Source organism: Canis aureus, chromosome 10, assembly GCF_053574225.1.
Source record: "Canis aureus isolate CA01 chromosome 10, VMU_Caureus_v.1.0, whole genome shotgun sequence".
Taxonomy (NCBI): domain Eukaryota; kingdom Metazoa; phylum Chordata; class Mammalia; order Carnivora; family Canidae; genus Canis; species Canis aureus.
The window spans coordinates 62,132,213-62,154,742 of record NC_135620.1 but is presented as its reverse complement, the minus strand read 5'-3'; positions in this window follow the sequence as shown (position 1 = coordinate 62,154,742).

The window sequence follows — 22,530 nt, the reverse complement described above, 5'->3', positions numbered from 1 at the left end:
AGCCTGCTTTTCCCTCTGCCTGTGTCTCCACCTCTCTTTCTGTGTCTCTCATGAATAAATAAATAATTTTTTTAAAAAAAGCATGTGTTTTGTGTGATTTTATAATCCAGAATAATACCATTTCTGGTACCCTCAGAAGTATACAGTAATATAGAACCGTATATCCTCATAATCATCATGCCTATGTCAGTATTATATAAGTGAAAGAACAGCATAGACATGACTCAAATGAGGCCACCTGGGTGGCTCAGTGGATGAGCATCTGCCTTTAGCTCAGATAGTGATCCTAGGGTCCTGGGATTGAGTCTTACATCAGGCTCCGCAGAGGGAACCTGCTTCTTCCTCTGCCTATGTATCTGCCTTTCTTTGTGTCTCTCATGAATAAATAAATAAAATCTTTTTTTAAAAAGACTCAAATGAGATAATAGATGTAAAATGTAGTTTGTAAAATACAGTGCTTATTAGAAATAAAATGGCCTCAAAAGATAACCTTGTCTGTACACCACACACTTAGCACAGGAGGAAAAAAAAAAAGGATCTGTTCAAAGGAAGAGAGAACTAAAGGACTAAAGGAAGGATGTGAGAGAGCAAGGGAAGAAGGAAGAGAGAGTCATTTAAGTTTCTTTTTTTAGATGCTTATATTTTAGTCTATCTCCATTTTTTTTCTACCATCAATGTCTCCCTTTTTTCCTTCTTATTTTTATTTCCTCAGCTCCTAAATACATTCTGAAAATTCTGAAAGGAAGAGGTTGTTGGGAAACAGATGTGTTGGCATCCAGTGTGAGAATATTTTAGGTTTAGGAAGATCTTAACTTGGCAATGACCAGATGATGCTGTTGGGGAGGAAAATTTTTATTTTATTATTTTTTAAATTTTTTTAAAAATTTTTATTTATTTATGATAGTCACACACAGAGAGAGAGAGAGAGAGAGAGAGAGGCAGGCAGAGACATAGGCAGAGGGAGAAGCAGGCTCCATGCACCGGGAGCCCGACGTGGGATTCGATTCCGGGTCTCCAGGATCTCGCCCTGGGCCAAAGGCAGGCGCCAAACCGCTGCGCCACCCAGGGATCCCTATTTTATTTTTTAAGGTTCTTCTGGCTGGTCTAAGAATTAAATTGACATGAAACAGATTAACAGGAGAAAATAAAATTTAATAATGTACATACAAGGGATCCACATAAATGTGAGAGATTCCAGAAACAGGCAACATGAGGTATATGTGTTATTCTGGCCTCAGGAATAGGGATAAGGGCCTGGGGCTTCAAAGTGAAGGAATGCAATTCACAGAAAGAATGGGAAGAATACATATTTGGTAAACAAATGTTTCCTGGGCCATCCAGAAACAATGGGACATAGAGAGGACTTTGGTCAAAGTATGCCTGGCTAGGTTCCTAGTCATGTATATAACTATATATAATAAATGATAGCTCCTATTCTGCAAAAGGTCCTTTATCTAAATTCTTTCAAGGAGTTAGGAGGGAAGCAAAAAAGAAATACTTCTTGAGTCTTCTGTTTCTTAAAAATAATCAGCCTAAAATAATTCACATGCCAAAGAGACACTTTTTGGGGTGGCAAGTTTTGCTCCCCTACAATGCTGCACAATTAATCTGATTGTGAGAAAGCAAGATCCTTTTTTTTCCTACATGAGTCCTGAGCTAGCTAGCTACTTGAAAGTGTTGCTCACCTAGCTCTAAGTTTCATGGCTCTGAGCAGTTTCTTCTTGTAAACACTATCAGGTCCAGACACTATTCTTTGTTCTGTTTTGTAGAATGTGAAGCACGATTCCTGAGCCACTAGCTGCCAGTATCACCACCGACCCAAGGACAACAATCAAACATGTCTCAAATGTGTTACTGAATGTCCCCTAGGGAGGCAAAATTGGCCTCAATATTGAAAACCACTCCTGACAGGATAAAATTATTGTCTTTTGAGATAGGGTGTTCCTCACAGGAGCTAACAGCAGTTCTTCTACCAAGAAGTTGTAGTACAGGTATTTGTGAGAAGGATCAAGGGTAAATTCATTGAAAGAGCATGCTTTTTGAAGCGAAAAGATCTGAGCTTCAATTTTGAGTTATTTAATTTAGATTTTTCGTAAGCAACTTAGTTACTTAGTTCTCTGAGTTTTATTTACATAATCTACATACTAGAGCATGGAAGCTTACTTCATAGCACTTACCATCAACAACATATTAAACATATATGTGGCTGTTTCCTCTCTGCCTTTACTAGAATATAAGCTCCATGAAGAAAGAAGGCTGAAATCTTTGGTTTATTACACTATGGGTCCCTCATTACTTAGAACAAATCTGACACATTGAAAGAACTCATATATATTTGTTGAATAACACAAACTCCAGTGTCCAGTATACAGTAGGTATCAGCACTTGTGCTTACTCTCAGTTCTCATTATTTTAGGTAGTTATGGTCTCTAAAGTCATCACAAACACTGAATTAGCAAAATTTGAACCATTGCTTCTAGGGGAAGTAGGGGGATTTGATTCCTTTGAGCCTCTGGTGGTGCTTTCATCAACAGAATAGTACGTGACTTTGCATCTGTTCACAGACATTCTATATATATTGTTAAGTCATTAACATTGAACCCATGGCCAATAACATGATAACTCACGCCTGAATGACACTACTCTAACACGTGTGTTTTCTTCATAAAGCACATCAGGGTTTTCTTGCACTTTGGAAAACTAGACATTGTTTCAGCATTATGCTTGGTGGGTTTTTTTAAGCTGCAAAATTGTCCCCTACAAAACACAAACATGTGAAAACAATGGCGCTGAATAAACTGCGAAAAGTAATAATCAATAAACTTGTTTATAAATAAATAATAAATAAACGTGTTTATAGTGTGAAAGCTGAAACAAGAAAATTTCTTTCATCAGTGTTTTATAGTTTTTAGAGTACAGATATTTCACCTCTTTGGTTAAGTTATTCCTAGTTATCGTTACTTCTGGCACATTTGTGAATGGAATTGTTCTCTTAATTTCTCTTTCTGCTTCTTCATTATTGGTGTATAGAAAGACAACAGAAGTGGTGCCTGGGTGGCTCAGTTGTTGCATGTCTGTCTTTGGCTCACATTGTGATCTCAGAGCTCTGGGATGGAGTCCTGCATCACAATCCTCATGGGGAGCCTGCTTCTCCCTCTGCCTATGTCTCTGCCTCTTTCTCTGTGTCTCTCATGAATAAATAAATAAAATCTTAAAAAAGGCAACAGATTCCTGTACATTGATTTTGCATACTATGACTTTATCAAATTTATTTTTCAATTTAAGTAATTTTTTAGTCCATCTTTTGAGTTTTCTATATATAGTGCCATGTCATCCAGTGAAAGTCTTACTTCCTCCTTAATGATTTGAATGCCTTTTATTTGCTTTTATTGTCTGATTGCTGTGGCTAGGACTTCTAGTACAATGTTGGATAAATGTGGTAAGAGTGGGGGTGCCTGAGTAGCTTAGTTGGTTAAATGTCCGACTCCTGTTTTCAGCTCAGATCGTGATCTCATGGCTCTGGGATCAAGCCTCATGTCAGGCTCTGTGCTCAGAGTGAACTCTGCTTTTCCTCCTCCCCTTCTCTCTTTCTCTGTCTCTATCCTTGATAGATAAATAGATGATAGATAGATAGATAGATAGATAGGTAGATAGATAGATAGATAAAAAAAAAAACTGATGAGAGTGAACATCCTTGTTTTTTTCTTGACTTTAGGAGAAAAGCTCTCATTTTTTCCCTGTCGAAGATGATGTTAGCTTTAGGTTTTTCATATATGGCCTTTATTATGTTGAGGTATGTTCCCTCTTTCCCTACTTTGTTGAGGGTTTTCATCATGAATGAACGTTATATTTTGTCAAATGTTGTTTCTTCATCTATTAAAATGATCACCTATTGAGTTTCTCATTGATGGATGTATCACATTGATTAATTTGTGAATATTGAACTACTTTGTGACAAGAATAAATCACACTTAATTGTGGTAAATGATTTTTTAAAGTATTATGGGATTCAGTTTGTTAGTGTTTTGTTGAAGATTTTTGCATCTATGTTCCCCAGGGATATTGGCCTATACTTCTCTTTTTTAGTGGAGTCTTTATCTGGTTTTGATATCAGACTAATGCTGGCCTCACAGAATGAATTTGGAGGTTTTCCTTCCTTTTTTATCTTATGGAATACTTTTGAAAAAAAAAAAAAAAGACATTTGGTACAATTTACCTGTGAGGCCATCTGGTCCTGGACTTTTGCTTTTTGGGTTTTTTGATTGCGGATTCCATTTCTTTGCTGATTATCAGTAAGTTCAAATTTTCTATTTCTTCCTGTTTTAGTTTTGGTAATTTATATGTTTTTAGGAATTTATCCGTTTGTTCTAGAGTGTCCAGTTTGTTGGCACATAGTTTTTCATAATATTGTTTTAAAATTGTTTGTATTTTTGTGGTGTTGGTAGTTATTTCTCCTTTCTCATTTATGACTTTATTTATTTGAGATCTTTCTTTTTTTTTTCTTAATAAGCCTGGCTAGAGGTTTATCAATTTTATTGATTTTTTTCCCCAAGAACCAGTTCCTGGTATCATTGATCTATTCTATTATTCTTTTCATTTCTATCTCATTTATTTCTGCTCTAATACTCATTATTTTTTTCCTTCTGCTGGTTTTATATTTTGTTTATTGTTCTTTTTCTAGCTCCACTAGGTGTAAGCATAGTTATTTTATTTGATATTTTCCTTATTTCTTGAAGTAGGCCAGTATTGCTATAAACATCCCTCTTAGAACTGCTTTTGCTACATCCTCAAGTTTTTGGACCATTGTGTTTTCATTTTCAATTTCAATTGTTTCTGTATACTTTTTATTCTTTTATTACCTAGTTGACCCATTCATTGTTTAGTAATATGTTATTTAACTCTCCATGTATTTGTGGTGGTTCCAGATTTTTTTTCTTGTGTTGACTTCTAGTTTCATAGTGTTGTGGTTAGAAAAGATACATGGTATGACTTTAATCTGCTTGAATTTGTTGAGGCTGGTTTTGCAGGCTAATATATGACCAACTCTGGAGAATGTTCCCTGTACACTTGAAAAGAATGTGTATTCTGCTGTTTTAGGATGGCATATTCTGAATATATCTGTTAAATCCATCTGTTCTAGTGTGTCATTCAAAGTCATTATTTCCTTGTTTATTTTCTATTTAGATGCAAATTGGAGTTAAAGTCCCCTATTGTTATGTTATAATCAATTCATTCTTTTATGTTTGTTATTGTCTTATGTATTTGAGTGGTCCTATGCTGGTGCCTAAATATGACAGTTGTTATATCTTCTTGTTGGATTGTCCCCTTTACTATTATATAGTATTTTTCTTTGTCTTTTGCCAAAGTCTTTATTTTAAAGTCTATTTTGTCCAGTATAAGTATTGCTACTCCAGCTTTCTCTTGACATCCATTTGCATGATAGATATTTCTCCATCCTCTCACTTTTAATCTGCAGATGTCTTTAGGTCTAATAAGAGTCTCTTATAGGCAGCATATAGATGAGTCTTCTTTTTTTTTATCCATCTGTCACTTTTTTGATTGGAATATTTATTTACATTCAAAGTAATTATTAATAGATATGTATTTATTGCCATTTTATTACCTTTTTTATAGTTGTTTCTGATGATTTCTCTAATCCTTTCTTGTCCTTTTGTGTTTTGCTAATTTTCTTTAGTGATATATTTGGATTTCTTTCTCTGTATTCCTTGCATTTTTTTTTTTTTTTTTTTTTTTTTTTTTTGGTTTTTGATATATGGTTACCATCAAGTTTATAACCCCTCTGCATATAGGAGTCTAATGAGTTGATGACCATATACATTTGAACCCATTCTTTTCTCTTCCCCATTATTAAAATATATGTTATTATATTTTATATCCTTTTTTGTGAATTACTTGACTCATTTTTTAACAAAAATATTCATTTTTATGGATTTTATGTTTCCAACCTTTATACTGTCACTTTGGGTCTCTGCTTTCCACTCAAGGTGTCACCTTTAATATTTCTTGCAGAACTAGTTTAGTGGCCACAAACATCATTAGTTTGTCTGGGAAATTATTTTTTCTTTCCTGATATTCCAAATGATAGCTTTACTGGATATTCTTGGTTGCACATTTTCCCCATTCAACACTTTGAATGTATTGTGCCACTTTCTTCTGGCTTGGAAAGTTTCTACTGAGAAATTCCCTAATAGCCTTATGGGTTTTCCCCTGTAAGTTACTAATTTCTTTTGTCTTGCTGCTTTTAAGATATTTTCTTCATCACTATATTTTGTCAATTTAATTACAATACGTCTTGGTGTGGATCTGCTTTTTTTTTTTTTACTTTGTTGGGGGTTCTCTATGCCTCCTAAATCTGGATGTGTTTCCTTCCCCATATTAGGGAAATTTTCAGCTGTTATTTCTTGAAATGAATTTTCTGCCGCATTTCCTCTCTCTTCTTTCTTCTGAGACTTCTGTAATATGAATGTTATGTTTGATGGAGTCACTGAATTCCCTAAATCTATTCTCATTCTGCATATTTTTTTTCTCTCTTTTGTTCAACTTTATTACTTTTCATTGCTCTGTATTCTAGGTCACTAGTTTATTTCTCTGCTTCTTCCATCCTGCTATTCATTTAATCAAGTGTGGTTTTCATTTCATTTAGTGAGCCCTTTATTTCTGCTATGTTATTACTTATCTCTGTTTTAAGTGTCCCATTCATGTCTTCCCCTCTTTTCTCAAGTCCAGTGAGTAGCCTTATGATCATTGCTTTAAATTCTCTATTAGAAATGTTACTTTTATCTCTTTTGCTTAGATCTCTGGCCATGACCTTGTCCTGTTCTTTCATTTGGGATAAATTTATCTGTTTCCTTATTCTGTCTGCTTCTCTTTGTTTCTCTGTCTTAAGAAAGTTAGATATGTCTTCTGCTCTTGAAAGTAGTGAATTTACAAGGAGGAGGTCCTGGGGTGTTCTATAGTGCAGTGCAGAATAGGGGTGTTCACCAAAACCTGGCACTTCAGGAAAGTATCCTATGTGTATTGCTTACACCTGGCACTTCAGGAAAGTATCCTATGTGTATTGCTTACACCTTGTTGTTGTGTCTAAGTCATTTTTCCTTTCAGTATAAGCATCTGTACTGACTCTGCCTGTTGTGGGCTGTGCTAGCTTTCCGTGGTGTTAGTGGGACCCAGGCAGGCCATCTCTGTGGGGCCATGCCCACTGGGAAGGGTTAGCAAAATTTGTTGAGCTACTAGTCTTATGCTATATCCTCTAAACCACTCCTGCAGCTGGGGGCTGTGCACCATGGTGGTGGGGGTGCATGGCAGGATGTGGCAGGTAGTGGCAACTGTGCTCCTGGCATCTGAGCCCAGCATGTGACAGTGGCTGAGGGTATGCAGCTGGCACAGTGCAACTTCGGGATGCTATGCACTGCAGCAGCTGTACATCCAGCTGCTGGATATGGCACACAACAGTGGCTGGGGACTATGGCTGAGCACCATGCTGCAGCTGGGCATGCTGTGTACCTGGCATAGGGGTAGGGCATGCACATAGCTTTAACAAAATTTGTACTGAGCCCTGGGCCAAGGTTACAAGTTTCTGTGCAACCCCACCTCCCACAGGTGGCTCTATGTTTATATTGGGGGGTGATTGAGGAAAATGGCACCTGCCAACTCCCTCATTTTTAAAGAAGTCCCTCAACATGCTCAGAAATCAGTATGAATAGATCTATCTCCCTTTTGCACCCAATGTTATGTAAACTGTCATTTTTACATTGCCTCTCTACACAGGCTGCTATCTCTTTAAGGGCAGTTACCCAGCTGTCACTCACTCCCCAGGCTCACCCAGCACTGGTCAGCTGATTTTTAAAGCCCCAGGCTCCCAGTCCCAGTAGTTTTACGAACTCACAGAATTCAACCCCTCTGGTTTTTCAAACCACACATTATGGGGGTTAGTCTTCCTTGTATGAGCTCCCTGGTGTGAGGGCCCATTTCTCTGCCCTCTTCCTGCATGCTGTTCCTTTCCTTCTGCTAGCAGCCTCACTAGGGCTTTCTGAGCTTTCTAACCTTTCAGATGCAGCTTTCTCTTTTCTAGTTTATTCTACTAGTCTTCAGATCTTTCTCTGATTTATTGACTTGGATGTGAATATTATCTAGTTGTAAATATAGGACAAGGTGAACTCAGAATCATCCTACTCTACCCAATTTTCCCAAACTCCTCCAAGAACTAACCCTTTCATCATTATATAATGTCCCTCTTTATCTCTGAAAGTTTTCCTTGTTCTTAAGTCTGCTTTGTTTGAAATTTATATATCAACTTCAACTTCTTCTTCTGAGTAGCATTAGTTTGGTATGTCTTTCTTCATCTCTTTACTTTTAGTCTAAGTCCTTATATTTAGAAAGAATTTCTTGTAGACAACATAGAGTTGGGTCATGCTTTTTTCACCCATTCTGACAATGTCTGTTTTTTATTGGTGTGTTTAGACCCTTCAGATTTAAAATAATTATTGATATTTTTGCTTTAATGTCTACCATGTGTTTTCTATTTGTTGCATTTATTTTTGTTTCCTCTTTTTTTTTTTTTGGTACTTCATTTGATTTTCACAAATACTCAATGAGGAAAGCATCTCATACTAATCCCCACTTATTCATGAGGAAATGAAGATTACTAAAATTAAGTGATTTAGCCAAGAATTCACCGGACAAAAATAATGGAGCCAAAATTTGAAAGTTGATAGTGTTCTTTACTTGACTGAACATTATGTCCCTTAGACTGAGCAATTTCAGCAATAAAATTGTGATAAAGCCTTCAAATCAAGTAAAACTATATCATCAGAATCTCTAAAATCTTTGTGCCTCCCCAAGGCTTTTTTTTCCTCTCCAAAACTAACCTGGGAACGAGGTATTAAGAACTTAGAGTCTTTGCTCTAGTTAAACTAAAACACCGTGAATAAACCAGCAGTTTATCATAAATTCTAACAAGGTTAGCATGAACAAAAGGGGGGAAAGGAGTTTTTAGCCTCATTCATGCAGAGACTAGAATTATCCATAGAAACCAAGCCTATAGTTTCAGGGTGCCAGTTTTCTTAAAGAGTAAGAAAGAAATTTAGCCCTATTCTCAGGCCAGGCTGTTCAGTTTTATTTTCCCATTGACTGAGGTCATTTAAAATGATTGTTACAAGCTCGCTCCTGGATCACCATCTATTTTCCTATAAAAGTGCTTTTCTCCCTGCTTCTGTGGGGAAGAGAGCAAAGACAGAACTGGACTTGGGCCCAAACCATAATTTTAGTAATTACTAAACCAAGTGACTGCAGCCATAATTGAGTCATTCAAAGCCAAATGGTAGCAGTAATTAGTTTGTCAAATTTGAATAAAAGAGCTTTTTTGGAGGGAACAAGTAGAGTTGAGCTAAGGAGGACTGAACTGTCAGCCATGAAGTAAGAGACTTTTTCCAAGCGGAGAGGGTCTTCCCAGCACCATGGTTCTCTTGTGTGACAGTGATAGATGTTCCTCGTTACAGATTATGGCCTTGTCACATTTAAACTAATCTCTCTTCATGTCTTCAGGCCCTACTTATTCCCCTGGGCAGCAGTCATCAATTTACATGAGAACACCTAGGGAAACGTGGAATCTATTTATCACACTTGTTCAGAGTGTACTAACAGCGACTTCAAACAAAGCATGGATCCACATTTCAATCGGGCTTCCCCTTTGAGCATCATAAATAGTGTCAAAGAAAGGTATCATTAAGAAAATGGATGGAAGAGAAGGGAGAGACTCCTGAGAACTACGGAAGTCAGTGAACTCCATCTTCATATGACCAGCCCAGTGTGTATAGAATCCAACATGATTTAAACTTCCTAGATTTCTTTTAAATTTTCTAGACTTCCTATAAACCTCATAGAGTCACCTTACTTGTGGATCACCACTTCAGCATGCTAGTTGATCATAAAGAGGCCACCGTAGGTTGGGAATATAGAAGCAAGATAAGCAGAGTTCATTTCTGAAAATCTTCTTCCCTCCAATTCATCAACTATAGCCCACATTCAATTATTTGCTTCATTACAAACATATTCCCTACTATCTCTTGACAAGTTCTGTGTTCCTTCTAGTGAGATTGGTGAGTAGTATCTTTGTCCAAAGTTGAGTTTTCCTCACTGTTTTCAAGGGATGTGATTTCTTCCCAAAGTCATAAATGTCTCAGAGTTTGCTAACAATATAAATGACACTGCTGGTTTTCTTTCTTGGTCAGAGAATCAAGTGGAAAGCAAATATTTCAATGTCAGTGGATTCAAGGTCCCAAAGTTCCATTAATTCAAAGGATTAGAATTCCTCCCCCTTTCTGAACTTAATTTGAATATAATCAGCTCCTATTTATTTTGAGTAATTTTGCTGGGTTTTTTCTTCCCTCAAAAAGTTTCTTCTCTTTTGCGTATACATCTATCAATTTCATACAGTAAGCTAAAACACACTCACTATTATTTATGTTCTATAATTTTATATGCCTTTTCTCATAAAAGATGATTTTCCTTATGTTGATATTTCCTGTCACTTTTACACAACAGTTATTTGGATTGATGTATTTCTCTTCTTATCATGTTTCCATGACTGGACTGCATTTTAATAATGAAAAATGGTATAAAAGATGTCAATAAATGATGGAAATGGGAGATTCAGCAGATTGTGACTCAAATCAAGAATTAAAGAAAAAAATTTCATGTGTATATTCCATAAAGTTGATATTACTCATCAAACTAGTGACAACTGCCTATAAAACTTAAAAATTATAGCCAAAGCTATGCTTAAAGACAAACTGATTGCTTTATAAGCTTTAATGGACAAATCAGAAAAAAAAAGAATAAACTAAGATTTTAATCTAAGAAATTAACAAATAGAGCAACCCAAAATGCAGAGACAGAGATGAAATAAACATAAAATAAAACAATTCTAAAATAGGAACAAAAAAGATTGGTGAATTGGTAAATATACTAAAGATATGTTAAAAATAGTAATAATGAATAGAAAATAATATTATCAAAACCAGGAAATATATTTAAAACATTAGAGAAAATTTCAACTGTAGCACTTTGCTTAAATAATTCATTATCTTGATAAAGATTGCTGTAAAGCCATATGCCTGCAAATGAGACCACCTTAGCAAAGGAATCCTCATTGAATTTAGGCTGGACTTGCCTCATATACTTGCTATCTTCATGTCCTTCTCAAACTCCGTTTGCCTCTCTTGCTGAAATTGAAAAAGACACTGACTTTACACTAACCTGAGGAGTCCTGGATGCTGGGCCTGGATTCCCCTCAGGCACAGATAGGAACTATCATGTTTCCTGTCCTCTCTACATCAGGTAAGTCAAATAGGAAGATAATTGTTCCCCCAAAACAGCAATAAGACCACATAAAATAATACACAAATTTTCTCCTTTTACTGCATCTGCAACAGGCTACATAAGCTGTGAAAGAAGGGAGTTTTTTTTTTCATGAAGGAATATATTTGGGGGGTACATTTTCAATATTTCTATTGGATTTTTTAAAATCTCTCCTAGATTACTTCTACTTACATCGTTCTAATCTATTCCCTGAACTTTAGACTTTTAGAGCTCAGAGTCATGATTGCTTACACTTGTGTTTTTCTGTATTTATTTCCTCAGATTAGAGTGAACTTATCTTCATTTCTTTGTTGGTAAACTCTTACCCAGTTCTTCAGCATATATTTCATAGCTCCTTTGAAAGTCCTTTTCTAACCTTTCAGGTCGTTGCATGCCCTTCATTCCACTGTAGTTCCCATGATATCTTGTGATTTTATGCACATTCCCACTTAGTAGCTTCTAGGGATATTGGTTAAGAGGAATACAGTCTGAACTCAGAAGACCTGAATTTGAATCTCAGCTCCACTATTTAAATGATGTGTGACCTCCAGTAATCTGCATAGCAGATTCTTCATCTGTGAAACGGAGATGATAATAGGTATGAGGATTAAAAGGGTTAATGTATGTAAAGTGCTTAGCATAGTGCCCAACACTGAGTAAATGCTATAATGCACTGATCACATAATGGTGAAAAGCAGAATGATTGCAAATGTATTTGTCACCTAACTGAGATTGTGAGCTCTTAAAAAATGGGATATGCCATTCATTTGTTGAAAGAATAAATAAGCACCCTCAACTTTTTAACAAATATATTGAGATGTAATTTATGTGCTGTAAAATTCACCATTTTAGGTTGTTTGATTCAATAATTTTTAGTACCACGTTGCACAACCATCACCACAGTCCGATTTTGAAGCATTTCTATCACCTTCTTTGCTTCCTTGTGCCCGCTTATAGTTAATATCTATTACCATCTCCATTTTATGATTGAGGAAACTGACTCTAAAAGAAATTATTTGACTTTCTCAAGGCTATACAAATGATAAGTGTGATAAACAGGCCTAGAATTCTCTGACTTCCTCCATGTCCAAACCCATATCATTACACAATGCTCTCTGCCATGATAATCTAACAGTAATTAAATCTGAAAACCAAGCATTATGCTAACTCTATTTGTCAACAATTTGTTATCACTTTAGTTATTAGTTTTTTCATCATGATCATTGATGGAGATTATAATATATAACACTCATTGTCTACCCATCTTAGACATTATGATGCATAGATTTTCTCCTTCAGAATAGAAGCTATCACTCATGCCATGTGGCAGCTCTGGCCATTCCTGAGTTTCAAATGTGCTCAAAGGCTTTACTGTCAGGGCCATGCCATTTTCAATTTTAATGATTTGCCTAGCTGCCAACTTGGCAAACTCAATCCATAATCCTAAAATCTATCAGTAAAATGAGTAGAGAAAGCTGGAATATGAATTAGAAGTCTTAATTCCATGTAAAGCAGTTGTTGTAGTCAAACTTTTGCCTAACAATGTCAATATTTTAGAATAGACAAAGAACAAAAGAAAAATTGATATGTTTACAGTCAAGTCATAAGAAACTTAGATTCCTTTTCTCTATTAGACTTGTTTCTTAATATGTGTAGTTTCTTTCTCCTAATCAAGAAACCACTAGGTATCAAAGTTTTCTATGAATAGTAAAATTGCTTTAGTCCCAGAGCTCCACCTTGATTTGCTGTGCTGTTGTCAGAGCGTGGCAAAAGTGGATTTTCCCATAAATTCTCTGTGCACCAATAATGTTTTGGTTCATGCTTTGAGTAATGGACTAAATCAGCTCTCACTCGAGGCAGCTGTTCATAACTCACTAATCCAGGATGATTATTTTGTGAAAACAAGCACCTCTCAAAACACTTTAGCAGGCATCTACTTAAAGAGAAGTAATGCTGGCCAATCAAAATGAAAAGAAAAAGGTGATATATAGTCCTTACATTAAGCTAATTAACAACTTGGCATTTCTATTATTGAAAGCACCAAATTATCACAGGCCAAGATACTGGCCATCAGCATTTTTGTAATGTAGCTGGCACTGAAAGTATCATACAAATAACTTCCAGCAAAAGGCTAATGGAGACAGACACTAATACCCTACACCAGCTTGAAAATGGAAACTGTTACCCAAAGCAATTAGACCTTTCATTATGGAAAAAGTAACTGTGGCCATTCAGGAGTGACACAATTAAGACATCCAATCCCTTCTCTAAAATAAAATGCTACCATCTTTTATTTTGCCCAGTGTGAGGCTGAACCTTCATCTTATCTCAGAAGTGTCTAAGGACATGTGTAACCATCCTTCCAACAGTGTAGAAAAAGATGATCAGGATGCTCTCCTCATAAGAAGACATTACTGGAAAGGATATTAGCCTTCTCATACACGCCCAGCATTTTATGTATACATTCAGGGATCTTATGGATTCTCTGAACGCCATTCATGGGAGTTACTATTGTAATGCCTTTGTGGGTAAAAAATATGTAACATACATTAGGAAAAGACTATTGCCCACAGAGTTTGTTTTCATAGAAAAATGACCAAAGTGAACAAATACAGGCTATTTTAACAACTACGTATTCAGTCCTAATGTGGGCCAAGTATCCTATCAGGCACCGGGACACATGGATAAGCAAATCACTGTCTTTGCCCTTGAGGATTTCCGATTTCAGTGTGGAGACACACTTGTAAAAAGAGAAATGAAATAATCAATTATAAAAGAAGACCAAAGAGGAACGTTAAGATCAAATCTGGAGGCGAGGTAGAAAGTGAATGAAGGCTTCATGGAGATTGCTGCTTTTCATTGATGACAGCACATATGCATGCATTTCTGGAACTTAAGATATCTCACTTTCCCCACATCGTGAACCGTATAAACTACCAGGTCCTGTCACTGAGAAGTGGCTACTTATTTTCTGTTATGTGCTGAGTAGGTGGGTTACATAAACTATCTTCTTTGGGATATAAAGAGAAAACCATTAGGGTTGTATTCTCTCTCTCTTCTTATGAAGAGAAATCACTGTAGTGTACCACTGTGGTAGGCAGAGTAATGCCACCTACCGACGATGTCTACTTCCTAATCTCCAGAAGCTGTGAATATGTTGCCTTGCATGGCAAAGGGGATTTCACGATTTGATTAAATCAGGATTTTAAATGGGAGATTATCCTGGATTATCTAAGTGGGCCCATTTGATCAAAAAGGTCACAGCCAAAGATTTGAAGACCCCGTGCTGCTAGCTTTGAAACAGAGAAATGTGCCATAAGTTAATGAATGCAGGAGGTCTCCAGAAGGTAGAAAAGGTAAGGAAACAGATTCTCCCCTAGAGTCTCCAAAAAAAGTGCATTCTCACTAGCACCGTAATTTTAGCCCAGTGAGACCTATTTTGGACTTCTGACCTCCAGAATTGTATGTAAATAATTTTTTGTTTTGTTTTAGGCCGTAAAATTAGTGTAATTTGTTAAAAAATAGGAAGCTATTACAAACGCCTGGTGTCTCTCTCAGATCCAGCAAACTGGAATATGGCTCTTCACTCTCTATGCTCATAGCCAATCTTATCACAGCATGGAGTGAGTTAAGGATACACATTATTTATATGTTAGGCAATGACAGGTATGTAAAGTTACTCAACCAGCTATAGTATACTAGTATACTATGATTCTTTTTGCTGGTCTACTGTACTTTCATTCTTCTTTTTTAAACATTTATTTATTTATTTATTCATGAGAGACACAGACTGAGAGAGAGAGGCAGAGACACAGGCAGAGGGAGAAGCAGGCTCCCCATAGGGAGCTGGCTGTGGGACTCTATCCCGAATCCTGGGATCACAACCCAAGCCAAAGGCAGGCGCCCAACCGTGGAGCCACCCAGGCATTCCTGTACTTTCATTCTTAAACTGAGGCTGTAGTCTCTCATTTAGGACTTTGATCTTTCCTATTCAGAATCCCAGTCTTTTTCACAAATGGTAGTTATTAACTACCTAGCAATCAGCTATTCCACTTTATTCTGTGCCTGAGACATAGTCCCCTACTCAGCCGGGTTAGATTAGAATGACCGGAGAACTTCTCATTCTACCCTCCAATATAGGCCTTCCTTCCTCCCATTTATTTTTCCCTTGGAAGTTCTGCCTTTGTATCTATGAGGCCCTTCTCTCCTTGGCTGAGACACCCCTACAATTAAAAGATTAACAAGAGGAAAACAAAGAGAAGTTCAGTAACGTGTAACTCTTGTATACATGAGAGAGATGCAGGAAAACTGAGTAACTCTCCAAAATGGCCCAAACCCCCACCTTAAATGCCATCTCTCCTCCAGGACAAAAGATACTGGGGGTGGGGAAGAGGTCAGTCAGCAATGGGGGGATTACCAGGAAAGCACAGTAGAGAATGATAAGGTTGCTCTGAAGATTTAAGTCCTTTCCTTCTCCTTTGATAGGAGTTTCTAGAGATCTAACGTCATCCTTCTTTTCCTGGTACAGAGGGGGAGATACCCTTATAAATAGAGATTTCCCTCATAAGAGTAAATGTCTCTTACAAAGGGGTAATTTCTACTCAGTTTTCAGGGTCTCAATTGCCTCTACTTTTTCTTAAAAATAACCAGTTCAGAATAATCAATATCCATAAAGGCATATTTGGGAGCATATTTTGAGCCTCTTCGTATATCATGTATCTTATTGTATGTACTTTAAAACAGAATTCTAGGAAGTGCTCCATAGTCTTCACCAGGCTGTACAAAAAGAGTCCATGGCACAAATATGATAAAAAATCCCAAGTACTTAGCCCAAGTCCTCTTCATGATCCTAATTCATGAAGTTGTAGAATGAGACCCTACTTCAAATGCTGGCTCAGCATTTATCCCATGACAGTGAGCAAACTACTTAACCCTGGTGAAGCTGATTTTTCTTATTTGTGAAATGAGAATAATAATAAATTTAGAGAGTTAACATAAGTAAATAAAGTAACAGAGGAGCACATACATGCACACATAGTAGGTTCTCAGTAAATGTTAGTTCCCTTTCAATTTCATTTCCCGTGAATTTGAATAGACTTTCACAGTTGATATAGTAACTAAATTCATACTAATTTATTTCTTTTGAGAAATACTGCATTTTTGGTCAGTAACTTGGCATTCATGTCAGCGTGGAAAATTCCTGTCTCATCTCCTCTTTCAACAAAGAAGACAATAATACATTAGCATGCAGAGTGACCCAGGCTGATTAGTGACTATTTCCTCATCCCAGATATGTGACCTGAGCAATTAAACCTTTTAGAGACTTAGTTTCTGAGAAGCCACTAAACTATATACATTTGTTCCATCCTATCACCAGAAACTATTATTTTTTCATGCAAATCAATGTTCTGAAAAGTTTTATTGCCAAGAGCACTGTGTTTATTTAGAATTATTCATTATCTTGGAGTTTATTAATCAAATACAAATAAACCCAACAATCAAACTTCCAATCAACATAAGTTAATCAGTGTTACCACACAGAATTAGTATGATTTCATACTAATGAAAAAAATCAAAGAACAGTAGAAATTTATTTCTTAGATTTTAAATGGAAAATAACTCTCTTCCACCCACATTCCCATTACTACCTTTCAAATCCCTCAGTGCCAGGAATCACCACAGCACTTGATCATAAAGTTCTTTCATCACTAAATTACATTAAAATTCACCAACCACCGCGGGTGCATTTTATCTAATCCACCTCTGCAATAAGTTTAAATTGCCCTTCAATTTTCAATCATTTTAGCAATGAGCGTTTTGTGTTTTTCAAGTTGTTGAGAAAAGTTAAGAACATTTTGGTTCCCATGTGTTAGGTTTCAGTTGTAATTATATTTGCTTTGCCTTTAGACCTTTATCTAAGCTCATGTCCCAAACAGCCAAATGACCCTACTTACTATACTTGGTGTGACTGTTTAAAGGTCTATATAACTAGTACTATGAGGATTGAGGAAATGTTCTGCTTTAAAACTTGTGATTTTAGGGCAGCCTAGTGGCTCAGAGGTTTAGTGCAGCCTTCAGCCCAGGGCCTGATCCTGGAGACCCAGAATCGAGTCTCACATCAGGCTCCCTGCATGGAGCCTGTTTCTCCCTCTACCTGTGTCTCTGCCTCTCTCTCTGACTCTCATGAATAAATAAATAAAATCTTAAAAAAAAAAAAAAACTTGTGATTTTAAAAGGCTAATTTTTTTTTGTTTTTAATATATAGGATAACTACAGTCTTCTTCCCCAAACCAATCTTGGCATTTGTGCTCAGATAAAACCACTCTTTGGAAATGAATGCATATCTTTGTAGGCCATGATTTTGTAATATATAAATAATATGTATTATTGTTTAGAAAAATCCAAAAATATTGTGTAAAATCTTATGTTTTAAATTTTTAAACAAGTGACATGCATCATACTTCCCCTTTGTTCTTTTGTAACTTTTTTGTGTTTGCGATCTTGTGATTTACAATAAGAAATGTATAGTTAGTCTTAGTCCTTGTTTCTAGCATAAAGCTCCTAAAACCCTTGGGATTTTTTAAGTAATGATGAGAGCAAAAGATATATCTTTTGTTATATTGATGGAGTGACTTTTGGACTCCACTGAAGGATGGGGACTGGTGGGGGGGGGGGGAGGGGGGGGGACGCAACTATATAATTAGGGTGTTGGAACTTTCAGTACCATCCCCCTCGCCTGTAGGGTGGAGCTAGAGTTTGAATTAATTGCCAATGGCTAATGATTTAATCAATCATGATTCTGTAATGTTAACAGAGCAGTGAACTGCTATCAGGGACAAGCAAAACTATAAGCAAGTCTGGAGAACAAAGGAGAGGAAAAGGGGAGTTGATAGAGTCTGGTATGGGAGTTTGAAATACAGCGGCTTCTCATTGGCTGAGTTGTGAGCATCTCTCACTGACTGGGCTGTTGCAGGAGGTGAAAGAAGGGGGAAGCCTTTCTTTTTCCTGCTGACTTAGTAAAGTAGTATCAACTTGCAAGGTTCCTCTCTTCCTGTTGGATTTGTGATTGATGAGGAGTAGGATGTAAGAACTCCCCCTGCTGAACCTCCCAGCTCCATTTTAGTAAGATTCCCCTTAATTAATTTTCACAATAATGAAGCCTCCACAAAAACCTGAAAGGATAGGGTTTGGAGAGCTTCCAGGTTGGTAGACATGTGGAAATGCAGGCAGAATGGTGCACTTCAAGAAGTCACGGAAGCCCCGTTTCCCTCCCTACATGCCTTGCTCTTATGTATCTCTTCATCTGGTTGTCAATCTGTATCCTTTAATAACCTTTGTAATAAATCAATAATCTAGTGAATAAACAAGTTTCCTGAGTTCTGTAAGGTGCTTTAGCAAATTTATCAAACCAAGGATGAGGTAGGGAAACTTGTGATTTATAGCCTGTCAATTAGAAACACAGGCAACAACTTGGCCTTAGAACTGGCATCTGAGGTGGAGGGTGATCTTGTGGGACTGAACCTTCAACCTGTGGGATTTGAGGCTGTCTCCAGGTAGATGGTGTCAGAATCGAATTAAGTTGTAGAATGTCTGGGTGGTGTCTCAAGTATTGCTTGGTGGTGTGTGTGGAACTCTCCCACCCCTACACACACAAACACACACACACACATCCATCCACATGTTAGAATTGGGTCCAGGAACCTGAGATAATGTTCAACTTTGTATTTTGGGGGGTTTATCCATACTGATATGTGTCATTTATCTTAACTGAAATTATATTCCATTGTATGAATGTATTACTTGTTATTCATTCTCATTGAAATCAATATCCTAGTAATAGCTCATTCCCCATGCAAATAGTCTCCTGGTAGACTAGTCCTATCAATCTATCAGACAAAGCTAGACTAAACTGGATTCTTTTTTTTTTTTAATGGGATTTTATTTATTTATTTATTTTTAAATTCTTCTTCTTCTTCTTCTTCTTCTTCTTCTTCTTCTTCTTCTTCTTCTTCTTCTTTTTTAAAGACTGTATTCATTCATGAGAGACACAGAGAGTGAGAGAAACAGGCAGAGACACAGGCAGAGGGAGAAGCAGGCTCCATGCAGGGAGCCCGATGTGGGACTTGATTCTGGGACTCCAGGATCACACCCTGGGCGGAAGGCAGGTGCTAAGCCACTGAGCCACCCAGGGATCCCTAGACTAGACTGGATTCTAATATAGACTAAAATAAAGCTCAATCCAACATCTCTACTGATTTTATTTTTCTTCTCATTATTCATTGTTGTCTTATTATTTACAATTTTGTGTAAGCTCGGAGAAGCAAGAAAATGAAATATTTTGTATGCATTTAATACCTAGAATGTTGCCAATATACTAAGTATATTCCATTCTTTTTAGAGGGTAGGTCAGGCTTCCTTAGCTACTTTTCAAAGAAATCAGAGTGAAAAAAAAATCAGAGTGCAACAGAATGAGGAGGAAGAGTAGCCAGATGCTTCTTTAATATAGTCATTTTTCCTGCAAGTTTCATGACTTGCATCAGCTACAACATTGATTAAATAATTAGTAAATCAAATTTGAATTACTCACTTGTATTACTTTGCAGCCATGGGCAATTGTGACCCTGAATCCTTCTCATCCTAATCTTTTCTTTCACTGAAACAATTGGTTTTTCATGTGATTTTTAAATAATATGAGGTTTCTTAAGAACTCCAATATTGGATTATAGTATATAGAAAGTATGGACTTTGGGTTTTTTTTTTAAATATGAATCTTGTTTGAAAAGTTTCATTAATGGGTTTAGCCATTAAGAAAATGGCTTTCCTATATATTAGCTCCAGTTATTTAGTTTCTCAAATATGATCCTAGTGATAGACTCTGATACTAGAAAATTTAAATTTAGGGTTAACTCTAAAAAGTTGAAAATTTAAATTTAGGGTTAACTCTAAAAAGTTGATAGCAATTAGCCAAGCAGAGGAGAGGGAACTTCTAAACCTATGTATAGTTACAGGAGTTGGTGAGCACTGTTCATTCTTTATTGCAAATTACCAAAATAAGAAAGCCAGGCAAAACAATTATACAAAAGTCTCCATTTTTATATATTTTAATTGCAAAAATAAACATTGTTTATAAGAAGATATAATCCAAATTTCAACATAAAAGCAAAACATAAACTGGAGTCTAAAATAACAATTACCAATACAATTGATATGAATGCAAAATAAAAGAAGTGCTTTCATTCATTATTTGTTTTGCATTTTAATATATGAGGAACCAAAAAGACTTATTTTGTTCAGTATCATCTGCCTTGTTTCTAAGCCTATAAAATTGAGTTTTTAGTCCTTTGTCTATGTACTTGCTCAGACTAGTATTTTCTTGTTTTGTTTTTGTTCCATTCTGAGCCCTTATTAATTGATTCTGAAAGAGAATTGCTTTCCTCCTGTACATTCCACAGAAGCCATCAGCCCTTGCCCCAACCGCTGGTCTTTCTGGCATTCCAGACCTTTTTCTTATATACTGTTGTGATGAAAGGATGGCTCAGAAGGAATCACTTCCAGGTTGTACCCAGAGCCCACGTGAGATCTCCCGTCATAAAGGATGCCCAGGATTTACTACGTAGCACTGTGAAGAGTTGCTCCCAACTCATTCCCAGGGCAGTAGTGCCAGAAATATATTGACAACTTATCTTTATGGTCAGTCCCATTTGGAACATGCAGAAGAGATTCCCAAACTTTCTGTGACTTCTACAGACTTACACAGACTGACTTCAATCCTATGTCTCCCTAGAAAAACTGGAAGGTGTGAAATAATGTTACTTATTCTTCTATCCCATGGCTCTACCTTCCGGGTTCACCAAATCTTGGCAGCTATAGAATGTGGTTCCAGGCTTTCCTCTCCTTACCACAATTATAAGATATACAAAATAATGAATACAAGTTATTTGGAAAAGAGTTTTATTTCTTTTTTTAAAAAGATTATATTTATTTATTCATGAGAGACAGAGAGAGAGAGAGGTAGAGATGTGGTCAGAGGGAGAAGCAGGCTCCCTGCGGAAAGCCAAATGCGGAACGCGATCCCAGGACCCTGGGATCACACCCTGAGCTGAAGGCAGATGCTCAACCACTAAGCCACCCAGGGGCCCCTGAGAAAAAATTTTAATAATAGCCTTTTAATAAGAAAAGTCTAAATGTAATTATGTAAGGATCTGATGTCTATTTTTAATACAATGATTTATTGATATTTAAAAATATTTACTATTTAATATTCCAAAACATACATTTTTCCAATGTCTTACTCCAATGCTTACAGCTTCTCAACACAGAAATTTTACCTAAATAAAGTCTGTATCTTGATTTTCTGCCTTTAAGGCTCTCCTTACTATTAAGGGCTAATGTTGACAAGAGACTAATACTCTAGATTTATTAATAATTTACAAATTAGGAAAGGTTCTAGCCAGGTATTAACCCCTTTGTTCAACAGTTCAATCAGTTAAGCCTTCTTGCAGAAAATCACTGAAAAACTTGCCCCATTGCAAAAGTCAAGCAAAAGAGAGAAAATGATGATTTGTCACTTTTTCATAGCAAGAAGAAAATGCCTATTACAGAAAACAGGAGTGAAGGAGTAGAAAGAAGAGAAAAAGAGGGAGAAGGAAAAGGAGAGAGTCAAATGTGTAAATCAAGTGAAAAGTTATATGTGGATGTTAATATAAGAAAATCTGTTAATTTGATAGGAATTTAGATATCAATGAGAAAGGAGTATATTGTTTTGAAGAAGACAGTGGCAAAATATATGTACATGTGACTACTAAAACTAAACTTGCATATCCCCCCATGACACTGCAATTACACTCCTGGGTTAATATCCAATGCAAGAAGACAGGTACAAGAATGTTCAGAATAGCCAAAAGCTGGAAACATACAAATATCCATCAACAATACAATAGATAAATCAATTTGGATATATACAGACAATGAAAAAAGAATGAACTCCTGACATGCAAGAACATGAAATAACCTCAGGGGCGCTTGGGTGGTTCAGTTGGTTAAGCCCCCACCTTCAGCTCAGTTCATGATCCCAGGGTCCTAGGATGGAGCCCCCTGCCTTTAGGGGTATTGATTGAGAGGAGCTCGAGAATACTTCTAAAATACCGGCAA